The sequence below is a fragment of the Carcharodon carcharias genome, chromosome 6, assembly GCF_017639515.1.
Source record: "Carcharodon carcharias isolate sCarCar2 chromosome 6, sCarCar2.pri, whole genome shotgun sequence".
NCBI lineage: Eukaryota > Metazoa > Chordata > Chondrichthyes > Lamniformes > Lamnidae > Carcharodon > Carcharodon carcharias.
In genome coordinates, this window is record NC_054472.1 from 75,915,372 (window position 1) to 75,934,805 (window position 19,434).

A 19,434-nucleotide genomic window follows, 5' to 3' on the forward strand; every position below is an offset into this window, starting at 1 on the left:
GAGCAATAATTGACGAAAACTGCTGTACTCCTGCTTCTAATTTCTGCAAGTTTTCCAGTTGCTACAGGTTTTGACATTTTCACTCAGTTATTTATGTTCATAACAGATTCTGATATAATTATCAGGTCATTTCTGTGCAGTGATGGCTCTTCGTGTTGCCACCTAGTTCAAAAGTTGTTCTGCAGCAGATCCTGCTTCAAGGCTAGTTCTACTGTAATTATCTTCATAAAATGTAATCACAGGCCAGGTATCCCAGTGAGCATTCCAAAGCTATTAGCAATGTTTTAGCCTCAGATCTAGTTAAAAAAGATAAGTATAACAGGAATGTTAGACCTGAACAGGTTTAATAACCAGACAAGTCAGTCTATTATTCAGAAGAAAGATTTCTGCCTGCAATTGTAACTTTAGAGTAATCTTCCAAAAGATACTCATCATTCCTAAATTTAAAAGGGCCAGGTGAAAATGACCACGAGACATTTTAAAAATATAATCACAGCATTACAAATACTATAAAATCGTCTTTATAAATTGCACCTTGGTTTTAGGCCAGTAAAAATACAATGCAGCACACACCGCAGTCTGAATTGAATGGACGGTGCATAGTTTTGAAAACTGAAACAGTAAATGTTAACACTTACTGTTCAACAGCGTACCATAATTACGCTTCAAAAAGAACTAAAACTTTTTTTCAAAAATGTTTTGAATGACTTAACGACTCATACAAATAATTTACTGACTTCATCTGGTTTTCATCCTTTCCAGGGGCTACCTTATTTTGTCCCTGATTTTCTCCCCATCCCTTAAGCTATGGCCCCTCCACCCCCCACTTAGAGGATATGATTCCAGTCACTCTGGTACTTCCCCCACCCCAAATTGCTGTTATTTCTGTAAGTCTTGCTGTAAGCATCAGCATGCTGTTTGCGTACATGGAATTGCACAGTTGAACCCGATACTGCCCTCGTCCAACATCCACATATGCCAATTCCAGCGAGGGAGACTGAAACCTAGTTAGAAACAGGAACCCCGGCTGATTTGCTCCTGAGCTCTAACCCTAGGCGTAACGCCTTATTATGTAGCTTCGACTGCCGCGCCAGCTAACTCCACCCAGACCGAGCACCCAAGATCTTCCTCATCTATTTCTTTACGCCTCAGCAACTCGTTGGCTAAACCTGGTCACTTGGAGCCTCAGTTTGGATCTGCCCTGGCCTTTCGCCATAACTCTGGATGAAAGATTGGCAGAGTCCCATGGATTTCCTGAAGTGAGGAAGGAAAACTCCACGGCAATCGAACCTCCACTGGTCACACTTTATTATTATTGTCAATCCATTATCTATCTGTGGATGATCCTTTTCCATCTTTTCAAACAAGCGTTTGATGGGGGCTCATTTTCTTTTGTTGTACTATCCTGATGCATCACTCTCAGATTTTCCAAAATGTATAATGCAACCAAAACTTTAAATAAAAATGCTGCAATAGACACCACAAAAACACTAACCGCAATTGTGGGGTTTTTTTACATTTAATAAAATAGTTCAGCATAGCTGTCTCTTTAAGGAACATGATGTCCAACAGAAGTGAAAGCCCGATATTGTAACTCTTCCGAGTACAAACCCGTTTCCATCTGTTTCAGATGAAGTTACATTGTTTCATAGTTTGCCATTGTGAGATTTGAACTCTTGATCTTGGGGTTACAAACCCAGTACCGTAACCACTTGGATATCACACTAACCGGCACGGTCTTGACTGGTCAGCTGAGATACACAATAACCGAAAAAGTACTGCCTTCCGATAGACTCTTGTAGAAATGGACAACAATAGTAAATTGCAAACTATACCCACATTGTATGCATAGCTAATAGAATGGAACCAGTTATAACTCGACCGCCTCTCTATAGTATTCCATAATAAAATGCTATTAGTGATTTCATTAAAGTTATGTTTTATTGATATAAAGTGTCATAACCCATTATTTCTAAACCTTTTTCGTTTCTTTTACTAATAATTTGCTGGAGGGTAAGATTAGGAAGGTAATTCTATTTACAAAAGTAACACATGTCAGTCAAGATAAACAGGGTGACATAATTGACTAGCTCCAGCTGATTATTTTAGCAGCAGCGTAATTTTGCACGAAGTAACGTGAATGGAGTAAACTCTGCAAGTTTATTCAGTGAGCGCTGGTTCTATTAGAGCCATTAACAAGTCGAGCTGTCAGACTATAATGAAGGTAAATGATTAGTTAGTACAGCAGCTGAAGACTTCTTTCAATGTAATAAGAGTTAATTAAAGTTTACCACAAGACACTACCTAAAGCAAGATGTTGATTACGTTTCAGGATTTAGTGCAAACAGACAATAGCTGGCAGTAATTAACAAAGCGCTAATATAATGAAATGGAATATTAATTGTGCAGCCAAGACTCAAAAGCTGCTATTTTATGATTGACTTATTTTAGTAAATATTTTACATAGGAATAACCAGGAAAATAAAATGCGAGTCGTGAAGCATTTTAGGGTGGAAAAACATAACTTGAGATTATCAATAATTTTTATTATGCTTAAATCATTTCCACAATTTAGAAAACGAATATTAGACAAACCTCTTCATACAGAAGTATAAGAACATCTGAAGTCAGGTTTAACTAAGAATTCTTCTGCAAGTCTGATTATTTAAGAGAAATGGGACTGATGCTATTTGAACTTGAATTTGAAGTTTCCTGAAACACTGCCCAGTGTCTCTTCTTCCTCTCCCCAGGAAAATCAGCAGGAAAAAAAAAGGCCAATCAAGTTGATCTTATTTTAATGCTAACAATTTAAAAATGCATTTGTAATGCTTTGATTATGAACTTGTGCTCAAAACAGACAGATAGATAAGACAGTATTTATTTTTACATTTTTAATCAAAGTGAACTATTTCAGCTGTTTAATAAAATGAACAATAACTCACAACACTGACAAAATATATATACAAGCGCTTTTTAAACATTTCATAGAATCTTTCACTCAGAACCTGTTATTTCTGCTAAATGCACCAGGTACTTATTGGTTCCCCATTTTAGTAAACTAAGCAGTCATTAGACCACTGAAGCTATGACAACAACTATTCTTTACACAAATTATCTCTTTATAAGCCATTGCAAAATTCAAAGAGAAATGAAGTCTGGTTCTTACCTCTACAAGTACACAGTGTATGCTGAACTGCCTTAAAATACTTTTAATATATTTAATTTATTTGCACTGTTAAGGTATCACTAAAGTCTGATGTCATAGCCCCATCTATATTCTTTATATCACATTTTATCAATTTCTACCAGAGGAGGCACACAATAAGTTTGCTAACCCTACATTTCCCTACAGTTCCATTCGTGTTGTGTCCAAAGCACTGCACCAGAGTATCTCCTAATGCCCTTTTGCCCCTATGGCACTCACAGGCTCATTGGTTCTGACATTTTCACTTCATCTATGACAAACGATCTCATGGCTGTGATCAGATTGTGCAAGATGACTACTTTATGCATAACTAAATCATTAGCTTCCATCAGTGCATTTTCCTCATGTGAAAATAGATTCCATCTCATTAGATCTCATCCCAACATTTTCCAAGGTGATCATGGTGTTGCTTTTTTAAAAAATTCCTTCATTGGCTAATAATGTTTGCACATACATGGAATAGCTGCTTAGACTCTTGCTTTGTAGATCAGACAGGATATGAGAAGGCTACTTAGTAAGTGCTTCTCAAGGGATTTCAGTAACTGTACTCAACCTCTGCCCCATTGCAAACACTGTGCCAGATATCTGGCTGTTGTCTATTCTTTTCACTATTTTTGGGGGCGGGGGCGGGGAGTGTGGTGGGGGTGGGTAATCAGTGGCAGATTACACTGTACTAGTATTACTGTAAATTTTCCTGAATACTGCGCACATTTCTTAGACCAACACAACTTTGATGTTATTGGCATCTATTTGCATAACAATTGTCAATTAAATGACAAAGCAATACTACTTGCAAGATACAGATTGGACCCAACTACTCCTTCTAATTAAAACCCACTACATATTACTTCATTTATTTAAATCTTAGTGTAAAAGTGAAAGAAATCTACTTTCATTTTGGCCTAATTAATTCATTTTTGAATGAAGGTCTCAGCAGGATTTGCTACAGGACAAACTTTCAGAGATGGAGTCACCTTCATCCTCTCCGCAGTGCTTTCCATATCTTGGGACTCTGACAGCAACTCTTCAGGTGCTGTTCTTATTGGCACCTGTCCCCTCTTATTGGGCCAAGGAGAAAGTAGACTGGTGTGTTAAGCATAGTTCATGAATAAATCGGAGGTGAGCCAGAGAAAGTGCTCCCTGTGATTTGCCTGTTGACAGCAAGCACTTACACAGACCTGTATGACCAACAACACTTGGCAGAGCTTTATAGGTTCCAGCTTTGCAACTTGCTTCATTTCAGCAAAGGGACATCTCTACCCTATTTTCATACAACTTAAAAACCTATATGTCTACGCTAACTAAATGTGCACCCTTTATACTGTGTCAGATAATTGCTGGCATCTTTTCATGCAGAGGGTGTACAAATTGAAAACCTGCAGCTCATGCTCATCTGTCTAAAGAAGCTGCCTCCATGTAAAATCTACAACTGTCACAAAGAACAATACAGAAAATTTGATTCACTTTAAATCCCTTTTAAACTTTAGAGGTTCAGTCAGCCACAGCGACAGTCATGTTAAGACCTTTGTTACTTAAGCAGTTCTTTGTTAATGCCTTTTAAACCGTACTTTGGTATGCCCAAGCAATATTAATATTAAGATATAAAAATTGTGAAATGATTATTGAATTGACATAATTAATAAAACAAGTTACTAACAGGTCAAATAAAGAAATTAGGAGGAGTTTCTTTATACAGAGTGGTGAGAATATGGAACTTATTGCCACATGGAGTAGTTGAAGTAAATAGCATTTAAGCAAAGGCTTGCTGCATACCTGGAGAAGTAAAAAAGGAATGTGGGAAGACTTGATTAGGTATGAGGAGGCTTCTGCAGAGAAAAAGTACCAGCATGGACTATTACCTCTTTGGAGTTCCGAATAAGAGTCATATTGGACTCAAAATGTTAACTCTGTTTCTCTCTCTACAGATGCTGTCAGACCTGCTGAGTCTTCCCAGCACTTTGTGTTTTCATACCAACATATACCAGTTGGGCTGAATAACCTTTTTCTGCACTGCAAATTCTATGTAACATGTAGCTGTAATATCTCATCAAATCATTTCACAATATTATTTAAAAGCTGTAGGCAAAGCACTATATAGTATAAGTTAATTTTTATAATCTCACACAACCTCCTAAAGCTTTCTATGATCTGTTAAAAATATGCTCACATTTTATATATACCATATATACAGTGTCTGATCTGTGACAGTATTTTTGATTTTACAGGAGAGAATTGCTTTGCCCAAAAGTATCTGTAAGACATATTGTTTTTTCCCTGCATTTGCTTTCACCCATCATTTTCCCTTTTACATTAAGTAGATCATATATGCCAGCATGCACACAGCTAATCCCTATTGTTTCCGAGAAGGTGCAGGCATTTCTGGATCTCAGATGGAAATTTCTTAATAACAACATTGCATCACCTGTCTCAAACTTTAAGTTGTTTCTATTAAGTAAATAATGAATTGGCGCTAAGTAAATGCTCCCATAAAAGCTTATTCTCATTAAAAGGCATATACTGCTGTCACCTGAGGAGGCATTTCTAACTAGAATGCATCTATACTTTAGGAGGTCTGGGAGTAGCTTGCTTCTTAAAGAAAGTTGATTAAATATTTAAAAAACACGTAATTCCTATAATTATCAATGTCCCATGGATACAATTTGAGTCTTACGCAACAGAAGATGGCATTAGGATAGCAATTCATTTCCAGCATTTTAGCAAAAACGTTTAAAAATATGTGCATTTCAATTAAGGAAAAAGCTTATCTACAATGATCACTCTCAGTTCCATGACAGGCTGGTAGCAGGCTAGTTTCAATATGGTACGTTATACAACAGTTATATATAGTCCAAACAGTCACATACTCCCTGCCAAATACATAATTAAAGAAACAACAAATACTTTATGGTTTTGTGATGTTGTCTGCTTTGTTTATTCATCCCTACATTAGTATGATGTTAAATCCAACTAATTCATATCTTTATCGCTATTTCAAAGAATCTATTCTGCTTTTTCATTCAACAGTTTTATTGTCCTTTTTTTATCCTTGATTATGTTGTAGCTAAATGCTGTGAATGGCTTTGAATGGTTATCTCTGCTAAAACAAAAATAAATCAGATTTCTCTTTAAACAAAACCTGAGTATTTGCAAATATGATTTCTGTAGTTCCTTCTACAGGAAAATACAGCATAGTATTGGATGGTCCTGGTCTCTCAGGGTTACAATTTAATGGATAGAATTTAGGAATCTTCCCTATAGAAGCTGACTATGTACCAGTATTAGCTGTACATTTCAAGTTTCATCAAAGATGAATTCTATTCCTGTCAGTGTAGTAAAATACACTGAACTGCTTTGCATGCCAGCAAAATGTAATTAAAGGAAAAGTGAAAAACTTAGTGCATCCAATCTCCTCCTATACTTTAACCAGAGTAATGCGAAAGCATGTGGATTGTACATGTTAAATTTTTAGATATGATGTAATTTGAAAAAAAGAAAAGCACCTAACATAAGCGAGAGATATCTTCATTGTTTAATGCTATTTTGTGATTCAAAATAAAACTTAATAACCTTGTCAGAATGAATTGCTACGTGAATCAATCCACCTTTTTTTTTGACACAGTGGTTACACTCATACTGTGTAACAACTGCATTTGTACAGTCTGTCCAATAGCCTCACTGGATTATTTCAACATCATTACAATTATTATTTTTGTAATTTAGAGTCGTTTAGCTATTCCTCCTCTATACTACGAGAACACGGGCAAATTGTAACCAGCTACTAACCTGCCTGTCATTCAATTCTGCAGGGACTGGAAATGTGCCAATTACAGCACATGACAGTTTATTAAATGTGTTTAACACAATTATAAAATATGCCAATCTTTACAGAAACAGAATATAACACATTTTTCTTGTTAAAATAGTCATACGCAAATTAAAGTACCAATATACAGTTGCTCTGATTTCAGTTTATGGTATTGCAAGTGCCCTGAAGCTTTTACAGCTTAAGTAATTTCACATTAAAAATTAACCTGACAAGACCTTTATTCAAATGACAAGTATGTGCATATAGAAGTTTTGTGAACTGGCAGCAAACAATAGGGGTCAACAGCTGACGGTCTATGTCTACACTCGTCTGGGGCCTGAAACTGTTACTTATTACAACCTAACCCCGTGTGAAATCTTTCAAAAGTATACATAGGATAAATAATTATTTAAACAAAGGGACAAAATATCTCACTTTATTTTACTAAAAATACACCTGTGTATTTTCACTTTCAGAATGATAATGAAGTAAAGATTCGCTTATCATTTTGGTAGCTGTTGACCAATAAAAGCTTATTTTCTTTAAATGATATCTCTGATAAAGTTTTGACCGCAGTTAAAAAAACTAAACACAACATAATAAAATGGTGACTTTTTTCACCGTGTATTTTGTTTGTATATCACTGTAATTATCAATGTTATCTTTCTATAGAATACTGCTTCTAACTTTTATTGGGGAAAAAATGTTACTAAAGAAAATAATTGAACATCCTTGACACTGGTGGTCAATATTTGGTTTGTGACATGTCTGGCATGTTCTTGTAACTCTCCTGTATACAAACCTTTTTTTAACAGCCCCAAGCTGCACCATTATCATACATATTACTTCACAAGAGGAGAGAATCCAAGGGAATTCCATAAAGCTGCTGAAATATGAGACTATGCTTGTTTTCTCAAGTCCTGGACAAATACATCTTTAAAGTGAGCTGAGCATTTGGAGGGGTGGGGGTGGGGGGGTGGAGTGGGGGGTGGGGGGGGGGGGGGGGGGAAGAAGAGCCTGCATTTTCATCTTCCTTTCATCTTAGTCATTCAGTCAACCATTCAGTCTGCCATTCAACAGTAGTTTTCATTATGCAAAAAAATGCTAATCCTTTTCCGATGCTTTCACACTTGTATAAACCTCCATTTCTCTAACTGAAAAGCAATTATATCAGTTTACGTTTCTGTCAAAAAACAGGATTAATTCTGGAACAGCAGAATCTCTTCTTTTTTCATATTCTGTTATCGGAACCGAGATTATTAGTGAAGGTATTTCCACAATGCAAAGCTACACTTGCTTTTAGGCTGTGATTTAATTGGTCAAAGAAAAACAGCTTTAGTTACTGCGGAAACCCTTTTCAGCAACAGAATTGACCTTTCCTTGCTAAGGTCTGAATAGAATGAACCTGAAACTGGTCTATTAATCAGAAACAAATTATGAAAGAATGTAGCTGGACTGTTTGACACTGTGCTGTCTTAGGACACTCAGTAAAAGCTAAGTAACAATGTCCTCTTCATGGGTAATGAAGAACCATGACAAATGAGACAGAGAAACTATTCGTTTGCATATGCAAATTCCTATACAAAGGAAACATGTACAAACAAGTGTCGTTGTAAGGTGGATTAGACAAACAAGGCTTTCTTTTAAGACACTCTGCAGCCCTGAACATTAGTCAGCACAATTAACCCAGTTACCATGGTGACTAATGAAATTTTACCATGGTATGAGTTAAATTAGAAAGCTAGTTATGTGTTTCCTCTACCCAACTCAAAATTCATTATTTTCTCCAGAACAATAATGCAATTGTACTCGGCTGATCTCTGCCAGCTCAACAAGCCTCTAAATTGACAATTTGCATATGTTAATATAATTAAGTGCTAATTACATGAAAGTTGTACATATTCGCATGCACTTTCCCTGGGTGCTGTTTAGCTTGAACTCCATCCAAGTTTTTAACCCTAAAAGAGGTTCTAACCAGGAAAGCATTGTTGTGTTGCACAGCCTTGGGGTTCAAACAGAAGGGCCCTATGCTTAATACGTTAAGCCAACTACTAGTTTCTTATCTGTCCACCCACAAAAGTTGTTGGTATTGTGGGTATGTGAACTGTACCAATCTTCCAGCGTTTCTGACTTCAAATCACAACCTCACTTTTATCAGCCCATGTGGCACAATAATTAACTCACACCAATTATTCACAGTACAATGATTCAACCAGTTACACTTCCACTTGTGGATTGTACAATGCAAAATAACCTGCCCACAAAATCACTGAAAAACTCATACACAATTATATAAAATATCTGTTTAAAATTATTTTATTGGCATTAACTGTATATGGAAATGTTTGTCTTTCTTAGGAGCATGAAAAAATCCCCATTAAGAGATTTTTATGTTGAATCTGAATAAAATAAATTTAAAGTCAGACATTTACAATAGCAGCACATGTGAAATAAATATAACTTTTCAAAGCGAAAGAGAAAGGAATTTTTGGCAAAATAGACAGCTTGCATGGATTAAGGAGCCTTTGTCCTTTCTCATATGCATTTCTTTTTGCAGACTAAATTGACCGAGTCTGCTCCACATTTTTAGGAAGGAACATTTTACACTGAATGGAAAAAATGTTCTGCAGTGTACGAAAATTGGTGCAGCTGCATCTGAACTTCATCCAGATGGTTCACAATCATAAAAATAACCTCGCGTTTACTATTTTCCCACATTCTGATATAAAAACCTGGCTGCATGTTTCCTTTCAATTGAGTGGCTCATATATAGAGGGGGGTGGGGGGGGGGAGAAGAGAGAGAGAGAGAGAGACACACACACACACACACTTGAAATTGACACTGATTCCTGTTTTGAGCCTTAATACATTCAGCAATGGCAGTGGGAATAAGACTACTTCAGTGAAACAGTAACTATTTTCCAACACCAGTATACACTCACCGCCTGAACTGTGATGAAGAAAGCTTCTCTCAGATTTACACACAACCACACACACAGACACACGCACAGACACACACGCACACAGACTACATATACAAAATCATGTACAATAAATAGAGTTTTTAGGTTAGAATCTGAAATATTTGTAATTTTCAAATTTGGTTTCAGTTTTGTTATTTTATTTATATTTATCACATTTAACATTCTGGACTGATAAACAATCTCCTGTCTCAAGAGACTTTAACAATTTTAATTACAACAGAGTAATATATTTCTTAAAAACTACCTTGATCCCAAAGTTACATGTTAACCTATGTTTTGCCTTTACAAAACTATTCTTTTGTAATTTTGTTGGTAAATTTGATCACTAACGCTAACACCAGCAATTGCTGACTGTTTCAATATGCAGAAAGATGTTTTAAAACTGACAGCATTGTCACGTTACACGACAGTAGCCTGGATATGTTGCAAGCTTTTACCTGTCAATATACCATTACCAAATCTTCACTTGGTGATAGAAATATTAAAGCCCAGCCCCATTAAATGTATTCATACTATTTATAGATCTGACACAAACAATAGCAACTAGCAGATACTCTGGTAAGCTAACTCTTAATAAGTTTGATGGCGTCACATTCACGTCAGCAGCAAATTCCTGGTGATAACTTACGCAAACATAAAAATGGATTTTGAATGGGAAATCTAAGTGAAAATACTCAAGTGGAGAATACATCACGTCAAAGAAAACAAAGTATTGTTTGCCAAACAATTATGCCGCTGGTGTTTGAATTTAAAATGTTTATATCAAGGTAGTTAACTTTTGAACATTTTTATCTTATTGTTGTCAAAGTCTTTTTTTTAAAACTATACCCCACTCTGCAGGATTTTATCGTCAAGTTAGTTGAAAATTCTCTTGAGTAGTTAACAAATAATTTGGCTTCCACCATTAAAATCAAAGCATAATTACTGATTCAGTACATATTGACATATGATTAACATAATATTTTAGGTAACAGCCAACATTATGAATCTGGCTTTCCCAGGCCTTTAACTTGTCACATGCCAAATGTACAACAGTGCATGTTCTGATGGAGACTGCCAGATTCCTTGGGACACCTTCCATGTTTCAAGCTTTGGAAAAGAAAGAGATAGGGAAAAAAAAGGCTGGGAAAAAAAATGTTCTGCAGTGGAGGATTTTAAATCACTAAGCCTCTTCTAATAGACTTGAGACTTATTGAGGTAGAAACCATAAAAAATGAAGAAGGGAAATTTAATCCCTGAAATATTGATTTGCACATTAATATCATATAGGGTGAGGGCAATTTGGCTTCATGGAAATGACACATTGTCGACCCTCGGTGAAGTCAGAACCAATCTTACAGCTGAACATGTCTGAATCTCAAGAGTTATTAAGGGCTTTCCTTCTTGCCTTTATGAGTTTTCCTCTGCCTACCAATTCCATGTTAAATGTATTATCTTTAAGAAATAATTGTAAAACCTCAGGGGTTTTTCCAGTTAATGGAAGGGAGGCTAAACCACATCAGATTCTGAAATGCAACATTAAACCCTTGCAATCAACAAAGCCACCTCAGTTCTGCTTCCATCCAATGCAGGCTATAATATTGTTATTGTGGATAATCTAATTTCACTGTGTAAGTTTTAGCTTATGGTTAAAGTGCCAAGAGAATATTACAGAATATATGAACTGATTCACCCAGCCCCTCTTATTTGATTAGCCATTTTGCAACATAAGGTTTTTAAGAATATCAATACAAAATTAGAGGAAATTATTGCATAAAAACACACGTTTCTTGCACCATTTTGTAAAACGCTTAACTGCACAATCTGAGCGGATAAGGTTCTAATTTAATTGTGAATGAAACATGGCAAATGTCAATGAGAGTGCTGCATGATAATAATCTATACAAATCTCATTCTTAATCATTCCAAAATGAACAACGTTTAATAAGTTAACCTACTGTATTTACAACTATTGTTACAGCCTCAAATATTTTATTAAGGCCATTGACTAAATAATATTAGGGCAAAAACAAAAGGTTATTGTATCAACCAAAGTGTCTCTATCTGTCTGTAAAACGAATATAAAATGTTAGCATTTGGTACCGTTCGATTGCTGAAAAATAACGCGGTTGTCGTTCTCCTGGAGAAAGAAGGGGGGGAAACAAAACAACTAAACGACTCGCACAAAATACCTCTGTCGCTATATGTGTCCCTGTGTTCATATACATAATCCATATGTACGTGTGCTTATATAGATATGTATTTACATCCACTGCAAAACCCATTGGCTATGCCTTTTACAAGTACAGAAAATATTATATCGCAGATCAACTCGCCCGTCTGAGCCGCACTGCATGTATTTTGTTTCCTTTGTAGACAGTATAGAAAAAAAAGTGAAAGTATTTATTTCGGATGGTGACGGTTTAAGACAATTGAGTCATTTCGCGTCAAAAATTGTAGAACCAAATCTCCGAGAACTTGAAAATTAATAGTTTTCACGCCACGTTTCCATACCCATGCCTTTTTTTCCCTAAATCTAACTATTTTTAAACCTAGGCTTCGTGTCGGATATCTGGTTGTTTGTGCCGACAGTTGCTGCTGGAGTGATGAAGGGGAGAGAGTGCGTTACATACCCAGCCTTTGCTCTGAGTTTAAACGATCGATCCCCGTGTCACTGTCGTGTCCCAATCGCAGAAGTCTGCCCCGAACGGAAAGGCAGGGCTACTCTATACCAGCTTCAATAATAATCAAAAATCAGAACACAGCGGAATTAAGGCAAAGGGAGTTGAGGCGCGGATATGGCTGTCTGGAGCTCCGTGTCGTGTTAGGAAAGACACTGAGAGACATACTGGGATGAGTCGGAACGGATAATATGCGATACAAATTGGGGGACGAAGAGTTTAGCTCGGCTTTTGACAGAAAGAGCAGCGGTTGCTTATGGAAGCAGACACACACACACGCACACACAGAGCAAGAGGCAGAAGGAGACACACACACACACACACACACACACAGGCTCATCCAGAGACCAGGGGAGCGTGTCTGCCTTCAAGTTCATCATCATCACCATGAGGTCTGATCACCCTGAGAGCATCACCCTGCAATAAACACACAGCCTGCTGCTGCCGCTACCTTCCTACCCAGGCTGAGAGATGAGTTTTCAGTCCGGCCGAGCTGCCTGCTCCCTCAGCCATCCAGCAGCCCGGCCCACACACTGGCAGGTAAAAAAAAAACCAGCAGCAACAAAAGAAGACATGCGAACTAAATGGTGTTTAAGTTGGGGTCGATCCTCGCGAAAAGAATGTTTTTTTTTTAAAAGCGAGCATGATTTTTTTAGTAAAGTGAGGGGTACACTAAAGATCGGTGATCGCCTTTGGTTTTAAGAACAACTTTTTGATGCAAAGCAATTGTTTTTTTTTTCAAAAAAAAGCTAACTGGACGGTTGTTAGGACTGTAACTGGAAATCGCCTCTCATTGGGAAGCCGGCAGGAGTAAAGTTCAGCGCTGGAAGACAGCAAAGTGCGGCGCTCGGACAGTGTGGCCAGCTTTCCTCTCTCTCTCTCTCTGTGTGTGTGTCTCCGATCAGAAACTCCTCCACCCGAGACCCCCAAAAGAATGAGCAAGTTGTGTCTGGAAGTAGTTTCACTGGGAGGCGAGGCGATCTGACAGCTCGATCTCTCTCTGATGTGTATCTACACGTCCTAAAAGTCACACGATCGCACTTGTGTAAACACCAGGTACCCGATCTCTCCAAAAAACACGGAGGAAAAAAAACCCTAATTCAATCGCGATTAGAGATCATTCTCTTTTTTTTGGAAAAAAATGTTTTTTTGCGAGAAAGAGAAAGAGAGTCCAACCAAGTCAGTAATGATAAAGAGTGCGAATCGATAACGCAGCTCATTGTGTCACCGAGATAATACTGGCTTACCGCTTAATAAAGTGCAACTTACTAGTTTCCCTCGCAGCCGCCTCCTCTTCTTTATTTTTTGTTATAATGACATTAATTATTGTCACATCCACTGGCCCCCCGATTGGGTTTAAAAGAAAAAAAAGGATCCCAGGCCAGCAGAAAGTCGGACGGGAAGCGGTCCTTTGGGCCCGGCTGTGTAAGCACTCTCGTCGGCGTGCGACCGCAAACGGAAAAGGGAAACTGGAAATGAAAATCCGATATATCTTTATTCTGCTAATTATTTTGCCCTGTAAAAAATGGCTGATTAAGTTGAGTGCGCATGTGTCTTCATTACCGATGCACGACGGGAAGGTGTAATTAGTGAGGTGATCAACATTCAAAAGATTGGACTTGACGCTTTGAAGTTGAAGCCACGGTGGCCGCTAATGGAGAGGCTTCCAAAGCTGACCCAGAGCAGCGCCTCAGACACACACACCCAGTCAAGAGGGAGAGGGAGAGGGGGGTCAGGCACACACACACACACACACACACAGACAGACAGGGGGGACACAGATACCCTGATACACAGAGAACAATACAGCTCCTCGCTCCCGTATCACTACATAGACAAAGACACACACACACACATACACACACACACAATCTACCTCTGATTTAACACGAGACACAGAAAAACACCATTACAGCACTGGAGCGATTAATGCACACACACACACACACACACACACATACACTCACTCTCTCATTCCCACAAACTCTAGAAAGCGGATTCACCAAAACGAAACAAAAAAAAAGTCACATCATATACAAAGGTCTACGTCCGTGCACTGGACGGACCCTGGCTCTATACAGCGGAGTCAGTTTTTTTTTGTTAAAGTCTGTGTCCCCGTGTAACCGCTGTGTAAATACAATTAGAAGCATTTTGCAAGTTGGAAGTAAGGCGAAAAGTAATCAACTCGCAAAAAATGCAAGTTTCTCGCCTGAAACGGGCGGTGTTTTTTTAAGAATGCACGTAAACAAAACTAATAATTTCTCAGAGAAAAATGTGTAGACAAGAATTCGCGCCGGGCGATCTTAAGTAACACCGTTTCGCTGCTTTTTATATAATCAGATCATTCAGATCAAAAACTAAAAAAAAATACAAGGGCAAATAAACACAAGAACCGAATAAGGTTAAAAAAAATCAAAAAGCCAACCTTGTCGCTTTCACACTAATCGCTTCTTTTCAATGAAACACTACCTATATTGATTGCGTTGATATCTGATCTACTGACGTGACTTTGCAACAGCAATCTAAATGACAATTTCCCTCTATTTTAATGTTTGTGTCTATAACCCTGATTGTATTTAAACTGAAATAACGCGTGGCTGTCGCGGGGACTGATTTTGTTTCAGATAGGTCTTAACAGCTGGCAAACCCTACCTTTTATTTTGTTCTCCTCTGTCCCTCACCCTTAATAGTCGCTATCGAATAAGACACTAAGGATGTTAATCGTTATGAGAAAATCAGGAGATCACCACTTATCTGGGGGAAAATCGAAGGCACTTTATTCAGCGCTGGGTTAGAGGATATGATAAGGCTGGGTGAGATAGAGTAGAAGTGTGGTGCCACATGTTTCTCTCTGTCCATTTCTCTCGCACTCTATTCCTCCCTCTTTCTCTTCCATGCTGTTGTGTACTGAGGTCTCTATCAGGGTCCCTGTGTACGGTGGCCGCCAGTAGCCCTCAATTCGCCGCCTTGATCTCTCCCCTTGTCTGTCACATCGCCTCTCTCTGGGACTCTGACCGCTCACACCAACCGATCAGCACTGCTTAAATGTTAGGGACCCGTGCTCCAGACACCTCGATAACCCTCACCACCCCCCCCGCCCCCGGGGGCTATTTGCCAAAGGCGCTGTGTTAACTATTTATTTCTTTTATTAAAAAAAACTCAGTATCATGCTTAAAAGGCGGTAACAATCCATACATTGCTGATCAGCAATGGACAAGATATAAAATAATCTTTTCCTACTCAGTGGATAAAGCTAAGAATTTTGCACCGAGCCAAAACGGTTTTGTATTTCAACGATAAATATGTATTGATCGTCTTGAACTTCCAGCAACAAACTTATCTAGTCTCTAAGTTACGGTTCAACCTGCTAGACTTTAGGCAAATGCCACACAAGAACAAAACTTTTGCAACAATAAATGCTTTGCTGAGTGTAGCAACGGTTATTCTATATTAAATGTTTTACTTTTCAAATCCATTTAAATCTCAGCCATTTTCACTGGCTAGAACCCGCTTCTTAAATTTCACTGCATTATCGCCCACGATCCACTACTGAATCCTTTAATTCAGTTGGAAAAGAACGCATTCGTCTAACAGTTTTGTAAAAAAAATGTTATACAGTCATTTCAGGATTTGATTTAGAAACAGATTTTAACAAGTTAAAAAGTAGTTCGTGCATTACCTGTGTTTCATCTCCAGCTCTATCAATCCTTTATTCTACAGATCTTTGTAATTTGATTTTAGGGATTTATTTTGTACACAATGTGGCAGATCTTTTTTCTCTCTCTGTTGACGGGAAATGTATACGATGAACACGCCTGGCGCCCTCTGGGGCTTAAAAGGTCATCACTTTGACAGCAGGCTGACCATCATCTCCTCCCGGGTTCGGCCCATTGTTTATAAACACAGAAATATATATACACCACTTCCTATCACTTAACAACAGAAATTTCACTTTTTATCCTGGAGAATTCACACCGTTCAACACACAAGACGCGTAATAATAAATACTATATAATGTAACATTTTCAAACCACCAATTGTTCAACTTGTGGTAGAAACATAGACAACAGCAGATAATTTGAAGGAGAAAAGTATATTTTACCTCAGGAATTTTATCGATCACTTCTTTCTTGGACACACTCATTTAAAACGAACTAAAAACGTTTGCAAAAACCCACGGATTTAAAAGGTTGTCATCCCCAAAGTGTCCAGCGCAGCAGGCCCAGTAGAAAAATGTGATAAATAAATTCGAGACTGAGCGCTGCCTCTCTCAATGCGGACATATCTGACTTTAATTTAATATTCCGCAATCATATTTTATAACGCAAATAATTCACGCCTATATTTCCAGCGATTTTGCATGGAACCCGAGGATGCACTTAATCGCGTATAATTCACAGCAGATATAAATTAGTACATTGATCATTCTACATTTAATATCACTATATTGTTGGTTATTACTGTAAAACCTTTTAAGCATTTTAGATAGCTCACAACCCATGCTTTACACTTTCTGAGCTCTCGAAAGAAAACAAATTAAATTCTCACACAACCAAATCGTTAAATAATTTATAATCGAGTAATATAGACTAGATGTACCTTATGTAAAACACTACCGTTATCCCATTGATCTAGTGTTGGATCGATTCGATAAACGGAAATCTATCAAAGCGCTTAAATGTGACATATCATTTACAATCAAACATTTCTTCCCACAACGAAAAAAGGGTTATTTCATGTAAAAATTAAACATATTATACTTGACTTAGTCTATTGATCATGGGAGCATAATTAACTTGTATTTATCATAAACTTCACAATTACAGCATGTATTTACGATCTTGTTTTGAACAAATATACCTACTTAAATATTTCATATTCCAATATTTTAAATTTACGATTTTGCGTTTCTGTCACCCTTAAAACGCTTCAGAATTAAACCGAAATAAATTATCCATTTCGCATTGTGTGCGGAAAACAATGCACAAAACCCTGTTTCGTTTGTGTGTTTTTTTGTAACAGGATTCACAGTTGAAGAGCAACCTCTTACAAACATCGCAGAGTTTAATTTGTACACTGGTATAATTTTTAAAAAACTGTATTTTAGCATCGGATTCTATATGACTGAAAACGCTCACTAGAAACATCTTTGAACAATGTTCAGTGATGAAATGGAAACACATAACAGGTTTATATTTGCTGTGCTGGATCATACTAATCCCTGCTTTACCCACGTCTATGTTAGACTACACAACACTATTGTTTCAGATCTCCATTTTTTCTTCAAAAAATTCCACTAAATGGCGACTATCAAATTCTGACAATGTAAATTCGAACTGTTGCTGTACAATCGTTATTTTTATTTGTTAAAGAAAATCGATGAAATTGCCTCTAAAGTACTTAGTGAGGCGTGTTTGTACCGACTAGGGGAGAATACTAAATACAGTGGTTGGTCGATGAAAATTGAGTGGTTAGGAAATGTTTAAGTACACGCTCCTTAACGCTTGACTTGGTGACTGAAATGCTGCCGCTCTGATCTTTCTCACTCTCCCCTTTTCCTTTTTCTTACTCTTTTGTGTGTGTGTTTTTTAACCAGCAGCCTCCCTTTTTGTCCACCTCCTCCCTCCCTTCATCCTGAAACTGTGTTCTGATCTCTTTCATATTCTTCTTCCTTTCTCCCGGACTCTCTTTATTTCATCCGTTTTCCAGAGGCTTTTCTTTCCCCTTTTGATGTTTGAACATTCGGGGTTCCCCCACCCCCTGTCACGCTCCCATCTCCTTCAGGTTTTAATCCCAGTTAGCCCATGATCAGACCGTGACGCAATATTCCGTTAATTTAGCCGCACCCCCCCACCCACCCCCCCCCCAACTCGTTATTCTCACTGGCTTGTCGTAATTTTATTTACGTCCACCTCCCCTCCAACAATTTCTAATTGTATTTTCATTTTCTTTCTCCAATTTAGACCAGAACGTCTCTTCCTCTCTCCCCGTCTTTCACGGATCTGTCACTTCCCTTCGATGTTTCCTTCAACTTTCTAATCTTGCTCTTTTCTCATTCTTTATTTCCCCCTCCCCCTTTATTTTTCTCCTTCGTTTCCTCTTTGCTCATTTTCTCCTTTCCCATCCTTGTCCTTGCTCTCTCCTTCCACCCAGAATATTCTTAGTTCCTAATATTGAAGACCCCAATCTCTCTCCCACTATGTTTTCAATCCTCCTTTGTATGGTCACTTTAACTCCCATATTATGCCCCCTCCTCCACTGTGAATTTAGTTTTTCTCCACAGCTGAGTAGTCCCTGTATTGTCTCATGTTCTCATATATTCTGGCTGACTTTCTTCTCTGTTTTCTCGCTTCCTTTTTCAGTATATTTTTCATCTTTTCACTTGGTCCCTGTATTCAATCACTTAATCATTCCATTCCTTCTTCTTGCACTTCTTGGTTTATCTCTAAGTGCACAATTAGAATCCATCCGGACATTTTTATGTTTTCTGCCATAGCTCTTTCCTTTCATTTCCACTTTCTGTGTCTCTCCTGTTTTCTCATCTTCTATATCAGTCTCTCTGATACTTTTTCTTTTTCCTTGTATTTTATCATTGTCCTCGCTTTCTCTCTCCACTCGGGCAATTACTGCCTTTCCACTTTCTCATTCTCGCTTACTTCCAGCTGCAATTTCTCAAGTGCTCGCAGTGTCTCATTACATTTTCTCTTCCTTTGTTTCCTCTGCCTCATGTTATATTTCCCATTTTCCCTAAGTTTCAAACACACTTCCAGCATTTTCACC

The 19,434-nt window shown here is 37.8% G+C and overlaps 1 protein-coding gene across 1 annotated transcript in view; it reads right to left on the bottom strand.

Moving 5' to 3' along the window:
• Nucleotides 1–13,993, bottom strand: part of zfhx4 (zinc finger homeobox 4) — a 246,299-nt gene extending 232,306 nt beyond the window's left edge. The window contains exon 1 of the mRNA XM_041190045.1: nucleotides 13,924–13,993. The gene's annotated coding sequence lies outside the window, so the exon portion shown is untranslated. The remainder of the gene's footprint in view (nucleotides 1–13,923) is intronic.
• Nucleotides 13,994–19,434: the final 5,441 nt, after the last annotated feature.